Below are 9817 nucleotides of genomic sequence, written 5' to 3' on the forward strand. Positions count from 1 at the left end.
TAGTTATAGAGCCATGTCATAAGTACTACAGGAAATGTCCCACGGGCCACTGGCAAAGCCACACAAGGAGACGAGGCACATGCATTGGGCTTTCAAGTGTAAGACAAAGGACAGAGTATGTTGCCAGGTTGCAACATGAAGTGGGAGTTTGAAATAATAAGCAAGAGCTTGAAGCAGGGTGTTAGGGGTTCACGCATAGGGTCCTTGAATCCCAAACACTAGGTTCGTGTCTGTTTTTAATCAAAGAAGTGGATAAAATAAGACTGAGAAGGGGGCTGCAGAGATGGCTTAGCAGTTAAGCACTGGCCTATGAAGCCTGAGGACCCCGGCTCGAGGCTAGATTCCCCAGGACCCACGTTAGCCAGATGCACAAGTGGGCACACACATCTGAAGTTCATTTGCAGTGGCTGGAGGCCCTGGCACTCCCATTCTTTTTCTATCTACCTCTTTCTCTCTCTGTCTGTTGCTCTTAAATAAATAAATAAATAAATAAACAAACAAACAAAAAAACAAACAAACAAATAAATAAATAAATAAAAGACTGAGAAGGATAAGGAATAAATTAATATATTTACTGAGGGAAGTACAGAAAAAAAGGAAGGAAAGTCAACATGCCCACATCACCTGAGAACCTATATGGTGGGCCTGGTACAACAAACCATAAAACGAGAGTTAGAGAGGAAAGAAAAGAAAGTACAAAGAGCTCCAGCTATGTGGAAAGTAGGAAGGGGCAAAGGTCCCATTTGGGAGTAAGGGTGAGGGGGTTCTCCCTTTGTCTCAACCTAGCCAGGCAGTGATGAGGGGAAACTCACCAGAACCTAGAGGGGCAGGAGTAGTCAGGCAGCCCAGAGAGCTTGCCCTCCCTTCCTGAGGGTATCTATGATCTTATCGTAGTGGGTTTCACCTTCTGGCTCAGGTGAGCCAGAGAGACAGCTGACTGGGCCAGAGGCTGTTTCAGGAAGACAGCAGCCATGATGTCATGTTCTGGAGGCTGAACTTGACCAACCACAATGTCAGGATTAGATTTAAATTCTAGGAAGGGGGTCCTACCCCTCCTAGGAGGATCTCAGATTGTTTGTAGAAAAACAGATCTAAGGAATTTCTTTAGGCAAGAGATAAGGAGAAGCCAGCTTCCTCTCTGATCAATAACAAAACCCAAAGACATTCCTGCTTTTTAATTTCAGGGGCCCAGCCATCTTAACTGCCTAACAATCTGACTCCATCTCAAGCTATGCGGCTTTCCTAGAGTTACTGCTCAGACATGGTTCAACCAACAGTTTGGCATTAATAGCCAGTGTTTTTTGGTTGCTACCATTACTATTGATGGTGATGAGATGCCAAAGTGAATGGATTGGCCACATGGTAGCTCATTTTACCAGTGGTTATATACTGAGAAGCAAAAAAATGGACCAAATGACAGGAATCAGGTACTGTAGTCACTTAGGAGCCTTCCCTGTAGTCCCATCTCCACGCAGACAAAAATCCCATCTGCTCTCACCTCCCTCCAGGGCCAATGGGATTGTATCAGAGGCCCTATCAGGCAGCTGTTTCTCAAATTGCCCTCAGATTACTTGCCCTGTAATAATCTGCACCCACCTTGGGGAAAAAAAATGTCCCAGAACGAAAGGAGAAAGACAGAAAAACAGAAAGACAGAAGAAAGAAAGAAAGAAAGAAAGAAAGAAAGAAAGAAAGAAAGAAAGAAAGAAAGAAGGAAAAGAAAAGAAAAGAAAAGAAAGAGAGGAAAGAAGGAAAGAAAGAGGAAAAAATAAGGAAAGAAAGAAAGAAAGAAAGAAAAAAGAAAGAAGGAAAGAAAAAGAGAAAGTGGTTGCTGTACTCAGCAATGCTGCCCTCATCTTTTCCCAATGAAGTTCAAAACATGAAAGGAGTGAACATGGGGGTGGGGTGGGGGTGGAGAATGGGAGGTTTGGAGCGCAAACAAAGGGACTCCTTGGTTTGAAAGATGCCAAGGCATTCAGATCATCCAGACATTTAGAAGCCAAGGCTCTGAGGCCAGTGTCGCCCCACGCCCGAGTTGCCTGTCACTGTCATGATACTGACCCTCTCATGTAGCTATTTTCTTCTGAAACAAACAGAAAAGAGCTCTGTGATAAATCACATCTGCAAGATATGTTTCATATGTCAAGTACACATTGCTTCTAAATCAAATGCTGATACACGACTTATTCCATCAAAAGTAAGCAGAATGCTGTAATTTATAATCATCTTGAAGCACACTGCAGAGAAAATGAAAGCAGACCATTAAATTTTAATGCTTGTTCGGCTCTCTGGAAAAGAGTGTTTCTGGCCATGTTGGAAGCAGGGTAGTGTTTCTCATAGCATTGTGCATGCCCCACCCCCGCCCCCAACAAAGAAAATGGTTTGTGTTTGCCAACATTTGTGGAAACTAATTGAAAAAATGATTTAGCTGTCAGGAGCTGCCATTAGTCGGAAGTTCTCATGAGCACAGAAAATGCCTGCAGAAGAGTAGGTCCTGCCCAATGCTGCATTGCCCCCCCCCTTAGCTTTTAACAATTGTCTGTTGTTGTGCGAGCCAGCTCTCCACAGCAGGGCTACGAGCAAATATTCATCGGGGTGTCATCTCCACTTAGACTCTCGGCCTGTACGCCTATTCATCTGTGTTAAGTGTAGGGCTGCATCAGCTCAAATTAAGCTGGCTTGAAAACAGCCACTGTTAATAATTTCTGCTGTGATTCAACTTAGCTTTGGCTAACAGGTGAAGATGTTTCATAACGGAGGCAATTACAGCTCCGAGAGTGCTTTCCCACTGCCTGTGGAATCAGAGGAGCGGAACACTGGCTCCTTGTTGCGTGGGGAAGGACCAGCGCAGCCACCATGGGCTGCATTCGTTATCTGCTAGATTGAACAAGCTGCCTGCCGGGGACAGATGCTTAGCACAGTGATTAGAATATAAAGCAATTGCAAAGGCTGAAGGGATTGGAGTCAGTCTCCTTTATCTCAACGTACTACAGGCTTTTCTGGTCAGATAACAAGTCTTCCAAACCGTTCTTTGTAGATGAGAAATCATATGTATATCAATGCAGGAAGACTCATGCGTATTCATTAATCTGTACTCCGTGAATTTTCCATTTAAGCTGAGAACTATAGAAAAAAGGGGAGGGGTCTTCTAGTCTATGCAATTCCGTACCTTTTATGACCAGATTTTTATGACAAGGAATATAGAGAGGCTGTAAGTGTTCAACTATTACAATAAAAATGCTTGCCAATTTTTCTCTTATTTTCTGAGACTGAAAATTTCTGTGGTTATACTGATTTCCAAACAGTTAATATACTTGAGTTTTAAAAAAGAAAGATAAGTGAAAATTTTAAAATATATAGCCCTTGGCTTTCACCTATTTTATAAAGAAAGGGAAACTGAAATTAGGTATAGATTTTGCTACTTCTTAAGTTAGAGAGACAGCATACTTCTGTCTAGAGTAAAATCTATCTTTCCATGTCAAATATACATAGCTTCAAATTATAACAAAAATCATGACTGGAGACTTCCTAATTGTGGCAGAGTAGTTTAAAAAGTTCATTTCCAACCAAACATTTTATCTCTCCTGCTTAAAGAAAGTCAAGCAGTCTAAATTGAATTTTTATACATTACAATTTCCTGAAATGTAGTTGTTAATGGTTTCTGATGTGCCTAAAGGCATGAATCTTAAAGTACCTTTTCCCCTCAACCAAAGAGCTCTGAAAATGAAAAGACTATTTCGATTGCTGGCATTTCATTTTCATTGTATACATTTGTCTACTTTCAGCATGTCCTCCGTCAGTAAATTTTCCATACAGGACCAATAATAAAGTCCTGAGTAGGTCATGTTTAAGATGCAATTGAATGTGGAGCTGTGCTCCCCAACACTGAGCACATTATCTATGAGCAGCAAGGTAGCTAAGAGGGATGAAGGGGTTCTCACTTCTGTGCAACACGACCTTTCAAGCTTAGCAACCCTTCTGCTAACGCCAAGGTTGTGCCAGGCAATCAATTTCTATCTAAGTTGTTTACTGGAGATTGCCATTTAGAAAACTTTGAAAGTGTGTGTGTGTGTGTATGTGTGAGTGTGTGTGAGTGTGTGTGTGTGTGTGTGTGTATGTGTGTGTGATAACCTGTGTAAATGTATGTGCTTAAGTTTGGGAAATAGTAAAAACACAGGGGAAAAGAATGACAGAGTTTATAGTTGTGAAATACATGACCCAACCCTGTGTTTGAAATACCTACTTAACAAGATTGCAAATGACTTGTCTCTTAAGGTATTTCTTTCTCTCCCTGTTCGTAAGCTCCATCCATCTTTCCTATCTTAGACTAGTCTTGGCGAGAACTCACTGCCTGCTCTATCTTCCCCTGACAGTCACTGTTGCTCCTTACCCTGGAAGCTTTGAAAGCCTGTGTAACATTAGCCTATCTAGCCCAGTGAAAACGTCTCCACAGATTAGTGTAATGTTAATACTGCTGGCCCCCCGCTTTTGACCTGAGGTGGAATATATTGGCTGCCACGGCAGATGGAATCAGAGTTTCGTGGGCTTCAGACATTAGCTGGCTGCTGGCCAGAAGTGGCAGTCTGGTGGCAGTGGAAGCCCTGGCTTGAGAAGCACGCTGGAGTCTAGTCTCTGCTCTGGAAGAGCAGACACAAAGTGTCACAGAAGTTTATGAATGAAAGTACATTCGTAAAAATCGTTCATCTGCAGCCATTTACTCAGCATCTGAAAAGTAATTGAATCTTTTGGTGTAAAATAGAGACATCTTTGTCCAGTTTTGGTGAGAGACATGAGGCAAAAGCCGGGTGGGGGGGAAGAAAAGAAAAGAAATTGTCTGAACTCTATTTAACCTTCCAGTTAAATACTGACCTCACCAGAGGAATACAACTGTATGCATGAAAAGTGCTTTATGTTGTCTCCTCCTCTATGAGGACAAATAGATACTAATCTGAAATAGTAACTTACATTCATAAAGGGAAAAAAGCTAAGCCTTTATAGCCAATGTGAAACAATTACCTAGCTCATTCCATGTCTACAACTCTAGAGGAAGGAGATCAATGTCTTAACTGATCCATACTGGCTCAGTTATTACTGCATTACTCAGAGACATGTTCAAACCCACCCTGGCTTTGTGTGCAAAGCAAGATGCCTGAAATCATGTTCTTGCAAAATAGATTTGTCTGTGAACAGACTTTCACTTCACCTGGAATATGGGGATCATTGGTTAGAAACTTAGATAGCAACAGTTAAAACAAGATTTGGAGGACAAAACTACATATATATATTTACATTTGTCTTTCAGATAAATATGTCATGATATTTATCTATAAAAATGTGCCAAATATTATATAGGACATGCAAAATTTGGAACACACTTATATAAAAAATATTCATTTTTCATCAGAAAGTTGATTCAGTTGGGAATCTTGCCTTTTATTTGGCAATCATGAAGAAGTATTCTTCATTGTCTCATTTTCTGAATGTAGAGACTTTCCAGCCTTCCCCACAGCACATTGAACAAACTTTTCCACTTACATAGCCTTTGTATTTATTCATTGGGTTATCTCTAGTTTATTTTAATCATATTTTCCTCCCAAGCACTGCTTTTCCAAAGCAGTAAAACATATGCTGTTTGCTGCCTAAGTGGATGGGTAATGTAAGCTGTGATGTGGAGAGAATTCTTCTCTTACCCGCTCACTCTGAGTGCGTAGTTACAGAAACATATATATGTGCTTTTATCTGTGATAAGAGCTGCCATCTGCTCACTGAAATGTGCACAGCTTACCGTCTGAAGTGCTTACACACATTATGAAAACACACAGCTTTTGTGTATGTTGAGAAGACATATAGACAGAGTTCTAATAAGCCAGAATATTAGCTACTTGAGCATGTCAAATGGACGCACGTCATAATCGTGATTATGGGCAAGAGCGACTGGAGTTAGCACAATGCCATGCATGTATTTGTGCTAACAGCATTTCAGCGACCTTTTAATATTGCTTTATTTGCAACCTCATCCCATGAGGTCATTATTTTAACTAAGTGAAATCTTTTCCATGGAGGGGGGATGCTTCATTCAAGGAAGAGAAGTTTCATGCTTAATAGAGCAGGTCTTTCAGAGACATAGTGCACGTATGTGAGCAACGAGAGAGAGAGACAGCATGCTAGAACATGTAAAGTCAAGTGCCTTTGACCTGTAACCCAGGACAGCGCAGCCAAAGAAGGGCTAGGAAGGCTGATCTGCTGCTGCCCAGAGGAGGCCAGTTGTCCTAAGGTGCACTCCACCGCCAGCAAGTGCTGGCGCTTCCGTTGCTGTCACCCAACTCTTTCGAGTTTAACCCGAAAGTCCTCATCTAAATCTCTTTCACTGTTGGTGGCTTGAATGCGCTCTGTGCTCCCTCCTGCCTTGACGAAGGCCCTGAGTCCAGGGCCGCAGCACACATGCCTCCCCCTGGCATGGGAGAACCAGAGCCAGCCTCAATAAGACGACCACAAAGCACTGGGCTTCGCCATTGTCACTTGCTTCATCCCCAGCTTTCTGCTGACGTGTGAGCAACAGTCCAACTCAGCACTCCTGGGTCCCACCTGCCCTGACCTCAGTACCTGTGGCAACCTGCCGCTTCAACTGTGTGCCCGGTTATACAACTGTGACATGGAGACATGACCACACTCTTGACTATGTGCTACCCGCCTGTTCCATGCAAGAGTGCAAAGACGTCGGAGGGCAAGGTCAGAATGTGTCTCTTCTCAAAGTACTAAAAGATTTTTTGGCACCTAATCAATCTATAAAGAAAATGCTTGTCTGGTTCAATCTCATATTACATTTGTAGTAAGCATTCTAATTCAATTTTTCAAATGTAAAGATTTCTCATTCCTTGAACATATCAGGCACCTTGCAGGAGTAGACTGAGGTGCCTGATATGTTAAGACATCCAATCAACAGTGTATTTAAAATATGAAGTGTGCTATCTTAAGATAAAACAAAGTCAGAGGCAGGGGGAGTTCCATCTGTGCTTCATTCTCCATACACTTGATGTGTCCTTTTCCCTGGAAAGTGGTTTCTTTGGCAGGTTTAAATTTGTACACATCTATTTCTCTTTGTTTTTGGACTCCAGGTAGATGTCGACTGTTTGAGATTTTTAGGAAAATGTAGGTGGATTGCTGTGAGCTTGAGGCAAGCCTAGGACTACAGAGTGAGTTTCAGGTCAGCCAGGGTCAGAGTGAGACCCTTCCTCAGCAAAAAGTAAGATAAAATAGGACTATGTAAAATGCTGCTACACTTATGTACTTCATTGGTGGTGGCCTTCCTTTTTGCACATATTGAAGACATCTCTACTTCTGGGGAGAATGGATGGTCTGGCTGAGGCACTGCTGCTTCCCCTCAACTTTGACTTTTCTCTAACGTTGTCCAACACCTCTGTTCTGCCTCCAGGATTGCCTCTTTTCAAAGCACTTCAGTTTTCTTATTCCATTCAAACTTCTGTCTCCACTTGTAATTCTGGCTAACAGGTTAAATAACAACATTGTATTTGTAGGTGAAAAGGGGTTGGAATATTTTACAACAGAAGAACAAGACATTAGTGAACATAACTATTCACTAATTCCATCCTACGGACATTCCAAGGTAAGTGCCCATATGCTTGGTGTAAAATAGGTTAAAAAAACATATTAATCTCTAGATGATAGGAGGTTTGAGTCCACTTAAAGCGATAAGGCATCCTATTTTCATCATCTCTCTGTTTGAATCATTGAAAAATAGCACTAAATCTCTTCCAATATTTCATTCTTAAGTAGGATTGACTTGTTCCCATTCCTGAGTTGATCATCCCAACCTTATCTACAAAAGCAAAATGAGGAATCAAATCTCTTATCCTTTCTGTGTAAGCCAACATTTGTTTCTTTCCAAGTTTTCTGAATGGTTTAGATAAAAGTTTGGCTTTCCAAAAGTATTTGGTCTTTGGTGCTTTTTACTCGCCAGTGAAGCCAGCCTCCCGCCCCAGCACTTCCAAAGCATGTCTACATACTGACATTGCCCTCCCCAGCCTCTTCCCGGATGCTTCCCATGTCTCTGCTGATTAACATGGGTGCTTAGTGCGGTCATGATGAGATTGTCCTGGAACATCTGAATTCTGCTATAAGGCTCCATGGGAAACCAAAGGACACTTAGTAAGATGATGGAGAGACTGGTGTGCATCCTCTGACTCATGGCTCAGTATTTCTCTTCCCTGTGTCAACCAAACTACATTGAAATTATAGTAACTAGTTTAACTCTGACTGATTGTTCCAGCTCCTCAAACTCTCTTCTAAAATACACTATTCTCAGAAGGCACCCACTACAAATTTTGTGTCTGCTTGACTTGAAAGTTTAAAAGACTAGAGATGGCCAGGCTACTCCCTTGATCATAGGCTTGCTTTTAAACTGGTACTTTTGTGACTGAATAAATTAAATCAGAAATGTCAGATGAGCAAGGTCCTCCCATTCTATAAGGACTTTCTCAGTTGGATGGAGCTTCTATTCTGTCTAAACTCTATAGCAATAGTAGTGCTGCCCAATAAGGTATAGCCTATAAGGGCATATTGGTCCTGAAATTATTATTCTTTATGAGACAACCAAAATCAGAAGCCTTTAATAATCTAAGTTGAATCTGTGCTAAAATACACAACCTTCTAATTTGGGTATAATGGAGCTAAGCATAGCATAAGCAAAATCTCTGAAGTTTGTAAATAAAAGAAAGGTTCTATAGGCAAAAGTAATATGCTGCTTTCTTGTCCAACTTTCATATTATAATTATAGGCACTTGCCTTTTTGAGCAAAGCCTGGTGGTCTTTCATATCATAAAGAGTTGCTCATATTCGAAGACTGGGGGTAGCTCAGTGGTAGTGCTTGTGAAGCGTGTACAAAGCCCTAGGTTTGATCCCCAGCCCTGCATACGCTTGAGTATGGCGTGCTTGCCTGTAACCCAAGCACTCTGGAGGAGAAGGAGGCAGGATGATCAGAAGTTCAAGTCATCCCCAACCACAACTTAAATAATTGAAAAGACACGCACACACAAAGAGAATTGCTCTTGTTCTAAATATGAAGAGAATCATTTTAAATATTCTGGGGTTATATCAGTTTCAGTTAGTAAAGTAGACCATATTATGAAGGCTTCACATGTGAATAGGTTGACTTGATAATAACTTTAAACAAGTTACTAGTACATTCCTGTTAATCATATGCCAAGTTTGAAGCAGTACATTTTTATTATCTAGTTTCTGAGTATTCTTTGCAGGTGATAGACCAAACTTCTCTTCATAAGAGCCAATGGGTTGTTATTCTGGTGTGTTTTTGTCTGTTTATTCCAACATGGCATTCAACAATAAAAAAAAATTACTTGTTCCACATAATCTTCACTTACATACATGTACCAATGAACTTACTAAAATCTAATAATTATACAGTTGATGTACATAAACATTACTATTTTCTAAGGACAAATATACTCATTACTATGAGACAATATATAAATATTTTATATAAGAAGTTCAAATTGCTGTGAAAAAACATTACTGTTGAGTGGGCCATATTTCAGCTGATTAAGAACATGCAAGATTGATCTATCCACTTATAAGGTCTGTCCACGAGTGATCGCTTTAACACAAAATGTGACCTGTTGTTTTTCCTTTTCGTTAGACAAAAGTGTACATGGGAAAGGTCATTATTTCCTTCCCTCATGTATGATTTTCTGAAGTCAGTACCTGAAGCTGCAGCCATACAAAACAAACAACAGAGCCAAACACTGCTTGGACCAAAACATAGCAGCACATGCTATTCATCCC

This window comes from Jaculus jaculus, chromosome 12, assembly GCF_020740685.1.
Source record: "Jaculus jaculus isolate mJacJac1 chromosome 12, mJacJac1.mat.Y.cur, whole genome shotgun sequence".
NCBI lineage: Eukaryota > Metazoa > Chordata > Mammalia > Rodentia > Dipodidae > Jaculus > Jaculus jaculus.